This window comes from Leguminivora glycinivorella, chromosome 11 (genome assembly GCF_023078275.1).
Source record: "Leguminivora glycinivorella isolate SPB_JAAS2020 chromosome 11, LegGlyc_1.1, whole genome shotgun sequence".
NCBI classification, from domain to species: Eukaryota; Metazoa; Arthropoda; class Insecta; order Lepidoptera; family Tortricidae; genus Leguminivora; species Leguminivora glycinivorella.
The window spans coordinates 5,302,887-5,319,996 of NC_062981.1; positions in this window are offsets into that span (position 1 = coordinate 5,302,887).

The following is a 17,110-nucleotide window of genomic DNA, read 5'->3' on the forward strand; positions in this document are numbered from 1 at the left end:
TAATCGCTAATCCGTTACTAAAAAAGTTAACTTCGTTAATCGTTAAAGCGATACATTTCGACAAATTTAACGTAAGTTAAAGTTAATCGTTAATCCGTTAACACGTGAAAAAAATGAACTTTTCTTTAAATATTTAGTTGCATCAGTATCCACTATAACGTATTATATTTCTGTAAAAAGCCGAAGTACAGCTAGCCTATTGAACTCTAGGCTGCACGTGGAAGGCAGTGATCGCCTGAGCTACTGCCAAGAGCTGTGTCAGGAGAGATGCTGGCGGTGACGAGACTGTTTGTGGCACTTTGGGCGGTAGAGGCTAGGGAAGTGAATGTGGTCGTAAATAGGGCTCGAATTTGCTGCCCTATCACTACAACAGTCGCCATGGTAAATCTTAGGATTCACCGAATCAAAGTTAGTAATAAGCAAATCCACGTGAAGAATACTTTTTTAGGTAATATTTCGGACTTTTAGTAATCGACATCGGTAAAACCTAGGATTTACCGGCAAATCATAGGATTTGCCGTACTTCGGGCTTTTATAGTAGCGTTCAGAACGTGTTTTTCGCAGCGCAGATGGCGCCTGTGCCCTAATAAATTAACGATTAACGGACTCGGAGAAATTTAACGGAAGTTAACGATTCCGTTAACATTTTTTCAAGTTAACTTAAAAGTTAATCCGTTAATCGAAATGTTAACTTCGTTAATTAACGATTAACGGATTAACGAGTTAATGCCCAGCTATGATGTTCAGGCAGGCAAGTACTGTCCCGTGATAAACGATATAACGTCAGGCCGTCCTTTTCGCACTATTTGTAAGTCCGATAGGGACGCACCGATGCAATGAAGTTTATCCCACTAGACGCCCGCTCGCCCACTGGTTACTGATATGTCATTCTTGGGAAATTTTCTAAGGGAATATTTCCTGTTTGGGGAATTTTTCCGGTATCACGTAACTGGTATGAAAATGTATCAGCCTACTGTTTTCTATGATTTTTTGTACCAATTCAAATACGGGGTCTTATGAGATTATTATTTCTTTAATTCAAAAATTGTTACATAGTATTTTGTTGAGTTGTTCTAGTCGAATCGTGCTTCACTTCTCACAAACTTCGAAAAATGTTAGGAGGCTTAGTTACCTTTGCATATTACTTATATGCGAAAACTACCGAAATCCTCAATTATGTAATAAATGAGTTTCTTGACTTTCAAGATTGAAATGGGCTGAAACCACTCATGGATTAGGTACATGTAGATATGTTCAAAAAAGGTAACTCTGCTCCCTACCAATGAGGAGGCACACTGACAGGTTACAACAGATGTCGCCACTGCCTCTGTTCTGGGAATGGAACAACGGAGTACACTCCATTTCAAATAAGAACGCCTGATAGGATTTGATCCGGTCAGTAAGCGTTAACAATAGTATAGGTAATTCCACGGAGGTTGAAGTGAATGATAACACACACAGCTAAATGAAGATAAGTACTGATTGCAAAAAAAATAATGAATGAAATGAGTGAGTGAATGTAAAAAATACGATTAATATATTTTTGAAAAACATTATTATTTATTGATATACTTATCATTAATGGTATTAAAAGCAGTAAAAAATAATGAACAAATCCTTTTATATCCCACCGTCACTTGGCATATCTTCATCTGATTCGTTAGGTTTGATTATATTATAAGGTTTTGGTTTTCGGTTAAATCATCTATCATAATAGGTTCCCTTTCCCTATATCTTTCTTCGTTTTCCTGGGTTTTTCAGAAAATACTGTGAAACGTTTCTTTATCAAATGCTGCTATTTCTTCGTTTAATTTTCTCATGACGCTATTAAATGTGAAATCAGTATTACTTGCTGGAAGTCGCGGTGGCACGAATAAAATTTTGCTAAGGACAAACGATATTATTTTATTAAATTAAATTATCCGGTGAACTTTATAGCTCATATGAAATTTCACTTCCAAATATGTATTCAGCTCTAAGAACAAATTAAATTATTTTCATAGAAAATATTTTAACTTGTATTTTTATGTTATTTAATGTTTAAGTATTCAGCTATCGATATATTTTATATCGGAAGGATGTCATTGTTATTACATATATTATCTTTGATTTCTACGATTAATATTACAATCATAAATTGACAATTAATTTGTTTGAAAATTGTTCTATAGACGTAATTCTTAACAAAATAGTAAATAGAAACTTTTTGGTCTTTCTTGCAATTCACTGTTGAATCTGCAGTCGGTACACGGTAAGAACACTAATTTCAAAATCTCGTTGTCATTACATGACAGTGTTATAGTGTGCGTGGCCTCAACTGAGTTGAAACTACCTATATTAATAGTGAAAACAAAAGACACCTGTGGCCCATTACTCAAAACTGAAAGTTACAAGCGAAGTGTCTTTCCAACTTATCATATTAGACATTGACTACCACTTGTAAATTGTAACTTGTAGCTTCGAGAAACGGGCCCCTGGCCAGACCCTGTGGTATATTTCACGCACTTTCGCTTTATTTTCCCTATAGTTGTATGCAGTTTGCACCGACGCATGCTGTTTTTTAAGTAACTAATTGGATAACAAAAGGGCCTTAAGCCCTAAGATTATTAAGTTTCAAGTACTATCGGGCTTTTGTATTTGAAAATTTTGAAATGGAGTATACAGCATAACAGGCAAGCCAGACAAAAGTCGAAAAATTATTTGATTTCAAAGAGACTGTATTCAGGTCCAGTGGCGCCTCCGGTGATAAAACGTCGGTTTACCTCCTCATTTATACATAGTTGAATACTTTTAACCATAATAACTAGTGGCTATTATAGTTTAGTACTTAACTTTAGTTTGCCATAGCCTGCAGTACAAAATTATCTTGTTAAATATTATGATTCTTAAACTTTACGATGTTGGTGGAATTAAACTTTATTGTTTAATAATAGAGTCCAAATTTGGTTGTTTTTTATTATTCGTCTCATATATTTCTTGAGTCTCAAATAACTACATAGAAGTGTAGTGATTACTATTTGTATGTTTCAGAAATAAAACAGTTATTAAAGTACATATTGTTTATTATTTAGTAATCATCACCTCATCACCAAGACTTGCTGAAAGTTAAAATTAGTCATCGGCTCAGACATTAAAAGTGGCTCGGAATGAAACTTGGAAACAATTGCCGACGTAAACCAGAGGTGGCGAACAGTGGAAGATGTTACGATTGTTATAAATTAATTGGTCAGTTTGTTCAAAAACAATAATAAACACATGAAAGGACTAAAGTCACATCTTCATCTGGAAAAAATACTTGAGAAAATGTACATATTGAAACTAAGACTAAGCATACGAATTCATAGTTAACTTAAACCTGAATTATTTGAATACATAGAATAGAATATGCTGATCTCTATACTGAATTATATGGCTATATAATTCAGTATAGAGGTGGCTCTGTGAGCTGTAGACCTTCGCCTGCGCTGTCGCTTCGGTCAAATTGTATAAGCGATGCTGCATGGCGACATCTGTTATCTCATACCTAGATATAGACGAAAAAAATCCAAACAGACCTGCGGGCGTAGCCGGTAGCACACTACTTGGATAAACTTTATCGCATGGGTGCGTTCCATCGCACTTACAAATAGTGCGAAAAGGACGGCCTCACATTTATCACGCGACCGTGCTTGCCTGCCTGCTTGTCTAAATAGTTGTTAGTGTGCCACAGGTTTGCCATCGCTGGCGTAAACAATGGTTGCCGCGGTTCACCGAGTGGCTCTCTCCTAAATTATAATACTCCGGTTCACGCCGCTTCGTTATGCCAGGCTAGAGTAACACCTTGTTTATAGGTCGTTGGCGTTGCTTTGGTTCACGACACGAGCTGGCGGGCAAGCACGGTAGCTATCGCGGGAAAGGTGCTACCATGCTTGCCCGCCATGACCATAGCTGGGCATTAACTCTTTAATCCGTTAATCGTTAATTAACGAAGTTAACATTTCGATTAACGGATTAACTTTTAAGTTAACTTTAAAAAATGTTAACGGATTCGTTAACTTCCGTTAAATTTCATCTAGTCCGTTAATCGTTAATCCAGCACCCCAAGCGGCTCGCTGCGCCGCGAAAACCACGTCCTTACTGCTACTGTAAAAGTCCGTAGTACGGCAAAACCTAGGTTTTATCCGACGGATCCGTCGGTTATAAACAGTCTAAAGACCAATTGGCGACTTTGGATCACTTATTCGAGATCTCCTAAATCTTATTAGGCGTGCTAGATCGATCACTAACCTGGGAATAGAGTGCAATCATCAGGCATGACAGACAAATCGCGCAACCGACGCATCGAGTTAGAGTCCGGCTCGGGCCTTAGATTACTCTACCAAGTTACCGTGGCCCACAATACCGAGTTGTCATCTCAAATCTCAATCTGAAGAACCGACGCACCACGATCGCGACCGCATGAATGACCCAATAATTACCAATCTGAAGTAAAACCTAGGATTTAGCCAACCAACGGCGGTAAAAGCCCGAAGAGACCGGTTTTTTACCGATTTCCGTCACATGTTTTAATGGTTTTTGGTGGATACTTAGTAAATAGAAATACATAATACCTATAGTGGAGTCTTATTTTTATGACGTGTTAACGGATTATCGATTAACTTTAACTTCCGTTAAATCTACCGAAATGTATCGCTTTAACGATTAACGAAGTTAACTTTTTAAGTAACGGATTAACGATTATCGAAGTTAACTATTTGATTAACGGTGCCCAGCTATGGCCATGACTTAACCAGAGCCTGTACTATGAGCTTTCGACGTTTTATAATAAGTTACACGATAGACGTGTAGGTAGGAATGTAGGTTAGGTAAGGTTGGTGGAGGGTAGAGATGGGCCGAATAAGGATTTCGCCAAATACGAACATTCGGTTTAGCTCCTACCGAACTGAACATTCGGCCGAATATTCGGTTGCGACGTATTTTCAAGGCTGATGTTGAGTTCAAAACTTATAAATGTTTAATATTTGATTTTTGATACATATATGAACATATAATGTCTAATAACGATGGTGCTTAATGTTCCTAATATTACTATCATTTAGTGGATAACTATAGTTTTTTTTTTTCATGAGCTACTGTTATTTTGTCCTTTGTTGCAAAAGAATTGTATTTTTATTATAAAGTGTATTATTTATTTCTTTTTTGTAGTTCCTTAAAATCATAATACTGAAATAGGATTCATTATCCGATGAATTACGGGACAACTTATGCTATTTGTTTACTTTGTTTATTCGGTAAATATTCGGCAATTGAACTGAACTATTCGGCCGAATACGAACATTGAAAAACTTGCCGAATACCGAATAGTTGCCGAGAGTGTACATGAATGTCATTGTCCGTGACGTTTACGCTTGAACGTTCTAAAACGTCAAAAAGTCATGGTAGATGTTCGTATACTTTACCTCTTTTTTTTAATAGCCCTATAGCATAGCAACCTATAGTTATGTATGAAATGATATTGGTAAGGCAATGGGTAGGCCAATTACCATTGTTTCCCTACGGCCGATAGTCCACTATCATATGTTTATCATAGAAATATGATCATAGGCAACATGCCATCCTTTTTCTTCACGTTGGAGAAAAATGGAGGCATATCTATAGACGTTGCTATCCTTTAAGATCGGAATATATTTTCTTCTTATTAAAAGTTTCAAAGCCAGCGGGCGACAGTTCACTTCACAGTTCGTACTGCAATCTGTGGAGAAAACCACTGCAGTATTCATTGCACAGCCGGAAGAGTGCGCGAAAGCTTAATCTTATACGCCCAGGCCCGGAACTATAATTAGATGTTATAGTTCCTTATTATGGTTAGGCCTACAACGGTGGCAGTAAGGAAACGCGAGTTCGTACTAATAAGTTTTCTAGAACAGAGGGCCTAGCAAGAACCCTGTCGCACTCTTGTTGCCTCTGCCACACTTATAAATTGGCACGTACCGCGTGACAGGACGCACAATACAATACCTACAAATAGTAAAAATACACTGTATTGCACACCTCAATACAGGGAACAACATAGTAAGTAACAGCAACTTGAGAGGTAAAACAAAAGGCGGTCTTATCGCTAAAGAGCTATCTCTTCCAGACAACCTGCGGAGAATAATAAACACCATACGTAGTTTGCGGTACGCCTTCTGAGGTTCAAAATATAATTTATACAAAAAGAAATCATGATAAACTTTGTGTTAGATTTTTAGAGAAAGGACTTTGTGCCAAGTGGGACTTCTGTCACAGAAAAATTCGCCAATACACAAATCGATTGGAAACGTGTTAATTTCCTGCGGTTTGTAACTATCTACATTGAATTGGTATTGTGTTTTTCTGTCTGAATGCAGCGCACGAATGGTGTACCTAACAGTAAACGCCATACTTTCCGTTTCGTTATCCGTCCGATACCGCCGTCGGCTTTTCACGAGGACTTGCAAAATGGACGTAGTTTTGCGATAAATACCTACAAGTAAGCTATGTTTAATAAGAAGTATGTTATTGAAACATAGGTAAGTAATAGAATTAAGAAGCGATGTAACATCTAACATTCCATGGAATATAACCGCGGTGTATGCACGCAAAAAAAACGTACGGTGCGGTGTCTACTTATCCAGACTACACAGACCACAGAATTATAATTAAACCAGAATGAGTAGTTAGGCCAAAAAGTGTGTCCACATGAGAGGTTAAAGTTGGGGCTGGTGTCCCTCTCGCACTTATTACCACTATCAAAATCATTTGAATGACGTCATCACTGTCATCATTTGGGGATACCAGTCAATATTCAAAGTTACTACCAAATCTACTAATACCCAATTAAAGGTTTTTAATAATTGCGCAATTTTTTGGTTTTATGGCTTCATAATAATGACTTCCCAATTCGTTACAAGGTATTAATACCCTTGCCTCGATATAATACGAAAATAATTTAAGAAGTTTATAAACTTAGTTATCATACAGGTAAAAATACTACTACTATAGTAATTTTTTAACACTGGTCACACGTGCGAGAGGGACACCAGCCCCAACTTTGACCCTCTCATGTGGACACACTTTTGCTAGTCTGTCAAGAACGCCTTTATGCGCCGGTGATAAGGTTCAATTTAGTATGGCAAAAAAAGTGTGAGCTCAGTCCCTATTGTAGGTCGATGACACAGACACATTATAAAGCTAGTGAATTACTACGGGAGAACAATTTATGTGTAGTGACTTTGAGTCTTGAATGCTCCGTCTAGTATATAGTTGAGGTTGATCTATGATATTACCTATACTGTTGCACAAATAATGGAAAATGTTGACTTGCAATTTACCATAGGTACCTACGCAGCGGAAAACGAAAGTAATATAACTGCACTTAGCTAGTATAAGTAGTTTTACATTTTAAATATTCGTATTTAATTTGCTCGGTACGGAAAAACGGAAATACCTAGTATGGAAATATGTTAATCCTATGTTATTTAGCTACTTAAGGTATTGAAATTTCCAGTTATCGTAGCAATCGAGCGCCTTTCTCCAGGCTCGGTACTTTATTCCAATGCTGGAGAGTTGCCAGCTCTGAGTAACCAGAATAAGTGCGCTCTGCAAAATGTAACATACAATAACAATATATATAGCTAAAATAAAAAAAATATCTTCTGCACATCTCTAAAAAAGAAATACGGGACCCTAAAAACATGTCAGACAAATCACAATAATAAGTTTCGCAATCTTAGTTTTTCACACGTACTGCCGTTGCTAAATCCAACCGCATAATAAAAGTGGGTACCAATTTCTCATTAAATAACTTAGGTCCTTAAGCAATACGTATGTATACTCAAATTTGCAATGCAGAATGCCGTTCCCAATTAGACTGGAGCTGTAAAGCTCGACTCGCTTTCAAGCATGGGAATAAATGTCCAGGGTACGTTGCCAAATGTACAAACGCCATCTCTATCGCTCTTACGTATTGGCGCAACAGAGACAGACTGCGTTTCGATCGGCGTCTAGCGTCAACGATTGTCATTTTGGCTAGGCTTGCTGAGCTGTTGTCAAAGCTACACCGCGGACCAGCATCTATTTGACCTTCGTTTGCCTAATACAGTTGATACTGATCATGAGGTTCAGCGTATTAGCGTATACTTCTACGTACTGCTTAGTGCTTATGACAATGCGTATACTTGTAGAGTCAAGAATAGTTGATCTGAATATTTTGCTGCAGTCGCGAAGTCGTTAGCACTGCATCGTTGGTGCAAGTAGTTGCGACAGGATAGGATCATAGATATTGCAAATACTTGCTTATCTGTAAGTAGTTTGTAAGTTACTCGGTACAGTTACAGCGTGTGTTTATCGTTCAACATACCACATTTTGCGATATAAGTAATCTACTGGTTTACATTACATGAAGACTGTTGAAATTTTAGCCGAATGAGCTGAAATACTGCTGGGTATCTCTTCCAATATGCTGATACTGAAAGCAATGCCTGAAAGAGATTTTGCTACAAGCTTTGGGTACTTAATATCGAGCTGCTGAGCATAATGCTGCGCTCTCTTACAATCCATCTCTAGAACTTATGACCTATCGTACCTAAGCCTTAGAATAGGTTCCAATTATGAGAAAAACAAATTTTATTAATATAAAGATAAAATAATTACAGACAAGACACTATAAATACGAATAACGAAATAAATGAATAATTACAAATAAAATTAGAACTAAACTACTTACAGTACTTACTAATAAATCCACTCCGCTGCAAAGGAGCCCATCACGCTCGCCGCGTTGCCACGTTGAACCGCGATGGACAACCCTTGCAACAGGAACGACTCGGAGCAGATATATTTAATATGTATAGGTGACCGAGATGTTTGAATATCTTAAGACATTTAATATTGTTGACAATTTCACCTTAAGAATTACACAGAGGTCGCCAACTTACAAGTAAGTAATATTAGCAATTGCGAATATTGCGATAGCGCTAAGTAGGTAGATACCTAACTTATTCGAAAGCGGTGCAATATTAATTTGTTCTTAAAACGATAGTCGAAAATTACGTAAATGTAAATCGAAAATGTAACAGCAACCGTTCGCTTTAATGCATCAATTATTTCACTCAGATCCGAGTGACGTAACTGAAATCACGCGATTTTACGGTACGAGGTGCTGCCGTCGCGGAAAGGAAATTGACAAGAAACTGTTATCACAGTCAGACAAAAGCAGCACCAGTGACAATGGTGCCCCTATTTAGGTAGTATGTATAAGTACAGGTAAGTAATAACCTATTAGGTCTGTGTCTGGGCAATCGGTTGGCAAAGCAATGAGGAGGCACACTGACATTTTATCCCGCCAGGCGGCGCCTGTGCAAGTGCCCAAGGCATGTCACATCTTCTCGCTCTTACGTATGAAATTCTTTATCTGTGCAATGGATTAATAGGGTGGCGCCATCTGTCATAACATTTGAGTGTGCCTCCTCATTGAGCGGTGATTTTGTAAACGAAGATTTATCTAGGTAAATTAGGCATGGTGTTGGTACCTGTTTTAACTACAAAATCAGTCCCAGAAACCCTGTTCCTTTAACAACGACACAAATTAATCTGTCCATAGCTGACCATAATATTTATTTATTTACTAAATCTTCTTTAAATTTACGATTTGTATTGGTGCACACGTAGATATGTAGTTACTCGATCGTACATAATACCTAAGTATGTTACAACGGCTCTGTCTCTAACAGTTATCCTTTTTTGGCAAATCATGAGTTGATATATAACCAAATATGGTATTTTGTTTTAAACATAACATTTATAATTCAATAATTCACAAGCAGCACAAATATTTTCCCAGCACATCTTATAAGGCGCGTACCGCAAACCAAACACATGGCGATTTTTACTTGGAACCGCGTTGCGGTTCATGCGGTTGCCATAACTAGACAGAAATAGACAAATAATAGAAAAAGACGGATGCTTTGATAAAACCAAGCAGAGAATGGTTAAACTATAATAAATGAAGCTATTGTACACAGTTGTAAACCATATTCAACAAACAAATACAAAAATACAAACTACTTATGTATGGAAATAATGACGTTTTTTCGAATTTAACAAAAAGTGATATACCGGGTGTTTCCTGATAATGAACCTAACGACGTGTCGAATTTAAGGGAATACAAAAAAGAACACGGTATATTTAGCTTGGTTAAGTCATTTTAGTGAACTGGGTGGCTAGCCGAATGGCACAATCGCTCACGAAACGCTCACGAAACGAAGCGCTAGTAGATATCTATCTCTATCGCGCTTGCGTATTGGCGCGACAGAGCCAGCGGCGTATCGCTTTCGTTTGGCGTCGGAGAAATGCCATTCGGCTACGGGGCCAGTAATATGTTCTTAAGTTCTTATGAGTAAATAAATAATCTCTCTCTAAAAAGTAACACTCTAGGGCGCGTTGATGTCTAACACTGTACCGAGTACAGGTACATGGATACGATAACTCTCCCGGCAATAGCTTAAAAACTTTTAAAATATAAAAACTACGAATTTAGCGTCTTTAAAGAGATGAGTTGATAACGAATAGGTTCTTTAAAATTATAAACCTTCTAAGCACGCTAATACACTGCAAAGAAATGCTAAATGGCGCTAGACCACACAATTTAACTTGGGACAGCACAACTAGGTAAGTACCTGATATGTATTAAGTACACTACAACGACCAAAACACATGTGATTTAACTGTCTTTATTTTTGACTAATCTCTACTTCTGTAATTTACAATACTCTATTATCGTTAACCTAGATATGATTATGGGTGTGATTGCTACATTTTATTGATGAGTTGACGTTGATGGGGTATCGAGGCATGCATTTGTATTGCGCGCTTTACTAATCTTAAGTAAGTACTTATTATATGTGAGGTAATATGTCGAGGTGTACCTAACTGGAAAACTCTATGCATAAGACGCTGACAACACCCAATGACCTTGACGCTAGCGTACACTGTCTATTAAGGGAGTAAGTGAGAGCGCGATGTCACTAAAATAGGGCGGCTAGGTACGAAAAGTACGGAAAAATATTAAAATAAAATAGAAAGATGCATTATTTGTGCAATCTGTTTCGTACATTACCTCTTAACACGTTCGCTGATACTAGATGTATAGTATACACAATCACACATGTCGTAGGTAGTGCCCACAACGGCTTGATTAGACAACATTTAAAACTATCATTAACTATACCTACTGAATATGTTGCAAATACATATATAGAAGCTAGGAAGCTACCCACTACCAATAAAATGAATATAAGTAAAATAAATAAGATACAAGTAATACATTATTATTTTTGGTTATTTGAATAATCTATATTAAACAAGCCAAGTAATTCAACGTGTTTTAAAGTAATAAATAAGTTTATCTCGGTCGGAAACGCGATACGGCACGACGTATGGCCTATCCCAACTTTCTCGTACGTGGTATTCGTGGTTTGCACGCACGGCTTCGAAAGGGATTGATTTCGGGACAATCATAACTTGTCTTACGACTTTTTATGTGTTACAGTCCGGAAAAAAGAGAAGAAATTAAAATGTGGCAACATTGTAGCGTTGTCCCGTTTTATTTCGTGTACCCTACACATATCGGTATAGGTATATAAGTATTATAAGTCTGTTCCGAATGGGAAGAGTCGTAGAATGTATGGGGCCGTATAGGTACATTTTGAGACTTCTCTTTCATCACAAACTGTAGGTATAACCTTTAATAATAATAATTAATAGGCCTTTGCATCTATAAGAGATGATTTAAGCAGCATCCTTACGGCACTTGTGTTCGTGGCTGTATAGCCCAATTCGAGATAGAACCCCTCGTCCGCACACACGGCAGGTGTAATAGGAGTATGCTCCCCTAGATGGACGGGTATAAGGTATGGTATACCTATAGAGAAATGACATTTCATGTTGCCAATTTATAACTGCTCGTTTTGTGTAGCGATTGTAATATTTACGAGTAATATTGTATTGAATAAAGAGAATATCGTAAACCAAAGCCATAAAAGTTATGATCCAGTTTTTTGGACCTGACTGGAATTCTGAAGCGATAGCTCCCCGTTCTACAATAGGTCAACGAGGTCGTAAAGTGATCGGAGCCAGATATGGATAAGTATCGTCACATGGAATGGAAGTAATGGAACAGACTAGTGGAACTATTAAAATAGCCTTTTGTTTTTTTTCCTATGTGACGTGGTTTCTGCACTGCACATTTATAGAATACCTAGTGCTTATTTTACTATGCACCTGTTACAAGGGGCACAATTTGTCTGTCATTGACACTTAAATTACAAAAACAGGATACCTACTATTACAGTCTTACGAAATGATATTGACAGCTATTAACTTAAAAGCCTACCTTGTCAAGTTTTCCCATATTGGATTAATATACCTCCATCATCATCTTCGTCGAAAATTCTAAACAATCAACTGTCTAAGTTACCTAACAATTATTTTAATCTCACAATCAAATTACTCGTATATTGTATGTCTGCAATCGTTTGTACAATTTCTCCTTATCTCATATGCGGCGAGCAAAGCAAACGTACGAAAAGGGAAGTGATTATAGTTAGAAAATATTGTGAAAGACGCTCGGTATTCATCATGCGTGCACTATATCGCTGGCTTTACGCCACCGGGGGTACTATCTGCACAGGAAAAGGTTGCTAACAAAATGATGCAATATTGTCTTAGCATGAGTATTTCAGGCGTCTGCTATCGTAGATTCCAAATTACTAGCTAACTTATGCGAACGTACTGTACAGTCAAGTGTAAAAATATGTACCGAAAAAATCGTCTCATAAATATGGTACTACGCTCTTATTACACCGGACTAAGCTGCTACGGGACATATTTGAGTAAGATGTGTACAACCCTATTTTTAGATTTGACTGTAAGTTGACGCTAAAGCACAGGGTGCCAAGACAAGTGACAATCGCTTTACGCTCCGTACGTTTCGCTGTCGAAACGATATCGATTATGAGCTTGGCTATGCCGGGTGGTGAGCTTCTTTAAATACTACTCAGTTCAGGGTGCGTAGCACCATGCTGAGCTTGACATCGACTAAAGTAAGTTAGGTACCCATACTATGCCAGCATTGCCAGCAAAACGACTCAATTTAGTGTTTAGTCGATTTCTTATTTGTACCTTACAAACATCTTTTCTTTATTTTTGGAACATTGGCTGATAAAATGGACCTACATACCTACACATATTTACTCGTCCGTACAATATTTTACGAACGAGGAAAGTAATACATACTAAGTTATTGAGGTTAAAGTTAAACCTCATATGCCGTAGGGCGAATTCCTCTGAGAGTGAAGTTATTACCATACATTGTCAGTAATTTCTTATCGAGTGTGTCAGTTTTTATATTCACGTTTACCGTGAGCAGTTGCCAGTTATATTGGACATTATGTTACAGAACAACACAACTTATTATAAGTACTAGCGTTTGCCCGCGGCTTCGCTCGAGTTAAATTATAATATTACGGAATGCTCCATACAATCTTCCACCACTCATTTTAGGGAAGTGGCGGGTTAGAAAGAGACAAAAAGTAGCCTATGTCACTCTCCATCCCTTCAACTATCTCCACTTAAAAACACTTCAATTCGTCGGTCCATTTTGGCGTGAAAGACGGACAAACAAACAGACACACACACTTTCCCATTTATAATATTAAGTACCTATGGATTATAACATTTCTCTTTTCTGTTCTGAAATGGTATGTTTATAGATCAAGATCATACATGCTTAATTGCTTAACTATAGTCTGGTATATATACTAGTAGGAAATACCTATTTTTTTTTGTACACTCTCAACTATGGTCCGTACAATATGATCCTCGGACCATCGAAGTAACTCTGTAAGGCAAATGAGACTGTATATCATCCTTTCTTTTTAATTTAATTATAAATATAACGTTTAGGTACAACGTTAGTTATCCATCCATACTATCCATCCATATCCATACTATCCATACTAATCCATACTAATATTATAAATGCGAAAGTAACTCTGTCTGTCTGTCTGTCTGTCTGTCTGTCTGTCTGTTACGCTTTCCCGCTTAAACCACGCAACCGATTTTGATGAAATTTGGAACAGACAATCTTTAGACCCTGAGACAGAACATAGGCTACTTTTTAAATACTTTACTTTTTAAGGTCGAATGCGATTAATTAACATTCTTTTTACCTTTTTTCTTTTTTTTTTGTGTGTCGTGCGGTGGGAAATAAACATTAACTAAAAGCGGGTAGATTATATTTATTTGTCTACCCCGAACATTTATATAAATTAATATCGGGTAGTTTTGTGTTGTTTACATCTCCGGTGACATTTTGCTGGGACGTCAGTCTTCCGCGACCACGGCCAGTGCAACCTGGCCGAAACGTTGGGAAAAAAGGTAAAAATAATGTTAATTAATCGCGTTCGACCTGTATGTGACTTTAAATATGTGTACAAAGCGCGAGAACTTAGTGTTATCTTGATAAGGGATAGGGATAGGGATAGGGATAGGGATAGGGATAGCGATAGGGATAGCGATAGGGATAGTGATAGGGATAGCGATAGGGATAGCGATAGGGATAGCGATAGCGTTAGCGATAGCATAGCGTTAGCGATAGCGATAGGGATAGGGATAGAGATACGGATACGGATACGGATAATATGGGTATCGTTAGAGGGATACGGATAATAGTTCGGCGGTCTCTTACAATCAATGTGCTCTAAGACGATCGTTATTTGCTTGAAGATTACGTTTGCGATAAGTATAAGCAAAATGTAAAAAATTGTAAGGGATAATAAAAAAAAGTACTTTTTACCCACCGATCATAGTGTCGAAATACGGGCTATGTGGGATGTTTATAAAGGTTTCCCCAGCGTATATAGAATTACCTACGCTGTGGTCGATGTGTAATATTTCTACAATCATTGCAAGCAAAAGTATTATGTGCAATCGAAATAATCGCAGATAAATATACCTACAGAGAAACCTACGGATCCAAATGAAATTCTTAATGAATAGGTACTTTTATTACGCGGGCGAAGCCGCGGGTAAAAGCTAGTTTTAAATAAAATAAATAAATAAATATTAGGGACACCTTACACACACCAACTTAGCCCCAAACTAAGCAAAGCTTGTACTATGGGTTCTAAGCGACGATAGAAAGAGACTTGTACATCTCTTGAAATGTGTAATTTAGCTGTTCATTTTCTGTATTTTTTTTTTTTTTTTTTTTGTATTATTTGACAAAGGTTTTTACTTTTAAATATTTTAATTTTATAAAATTTGACTCTTGGAGACGCTATACATCTCCATGGATTATTTGATTAAGTATAATATTTTTACTTGTAATATTCAGTCTTTTACAACTATTGAAGTATTATAGATTTCTTTTATCTTTGTATCTGTTTGCACTTTCTTTATGTATTGATTATAGTTAGTAATAATATGACATTTAGAGACTTTATACATCTCTAATTCTATATCAGTGTATAGCTACTTTGCTTATGATTAATATTTTTAGTTAATATTTCTATTAATTTCATTTGTTTAACTTTAATGAATACTCTGTAATGTTGACATGTAAAAGTGCCCCCGTGGCCTATTTGCTGAATAAATGATTTTGTATTTTGTATTTTGTAGAACGACGACATAGAAAACATCCAAGACTCAGGAACAAATATCTGTGCTCATCACACAAATAAATGCGTAGACCGGGGTTCGAACCCAGGACCGCGGCTTAGCACGCAGGGTCACTACCGACTGAGCCAGACCGGTCGTCAAACATTAGGTACAATAGTCCGCTTCGTAGCAACAACTACTGTCGGCTTAGCCAAATGACAATCGTTGACGCCGAACGCCGATCGAAACGCAGTCTGTCTCTACGCTACGCTACGATAACGATATTATCCTGCCGGCGTATCATGCTTCCCATTTTATCACTTATCCACGTGGATAAGCCATCAGTCACTTTCACGCTTACATACTTGCCAAAGCGTGACGGATACATTACCCACATAGACAAGTGATATAAAATTTAAAGCATGATGCATTCGGTTCCACACAATGCAAGCAACTTAGAGGTGCGCATAGTTCTTCTACTTACGAAAGAATAGCCTACTTGACCCTTTTTTAGGGTTCCGTAGTCAACTAGGAACCCTTATAGTTTCGCCATGTCTGTCTGTCCGTCCGTCCGTCCGTCCGGCCGTCCGTCCGCGGATAATCTCAGTAACCGTTAGCACTAGAAAGCTGAAATTTGGTACCAATATGTACATTGTACATCAATCACGCCAACAAAGTGCAAAAATAAAAAATGGAAAAAAAATGTTTTATTAGGGTACCCCCCCCCCCCCTACATGTAAAGTGGGGGCTGATATATTTTTTCATTCCAACCCCAACATGTGTTATATTGTTGGATAGGTATTTAAAAATGAATAAGGGTTTACTAAGATCGATTTTTGATAATATTAATATTTTCGGAAATAATCGCTCCTAAAGGAAAAAAAGTGCGTCCCCCCCCCCCTCTAACTTTTGGACCATATGTTTAAAAAATATGAAAAAAATCACAAAAGTAGAACTTTATAAAGACTTTCTAGGAAAATTGTTTTGAACTTGATAGGTTCAGTAGTTTTTGAGAAAAAAACGGAAAACTACGGAACCCTACACTGAGCGTGGCCCGACACGCTCTTGGCCGTTTTTTAAAGTCTGTCTTATATGATTACGTACTGTCCAATTAACCGAAATAAAATATTACCATATATTATTATGACTTAAAAACAGCAAAAAATATTTTTAAATTATACTTTTACGTAATCAGGCGAAAACAACACTGTCAACTTAATCTATAGATGATCTGTGCATCAGGTCATTCTACTGGAAAACAACATTTTCTGACTTTTTAAGTATGAAGGTATAAAGTTCAATATGTCAATGATTATTTTGACATGCAGTAAGGTTCGAATTCGATGACGTCACTACATCGCTGACAGCGTTTGGTGGCCAAAATAAATAAAAAATTACACACTATTTTAAACGAAAATACGTAGTCATCGTACACTTTTAATACCTAAAATC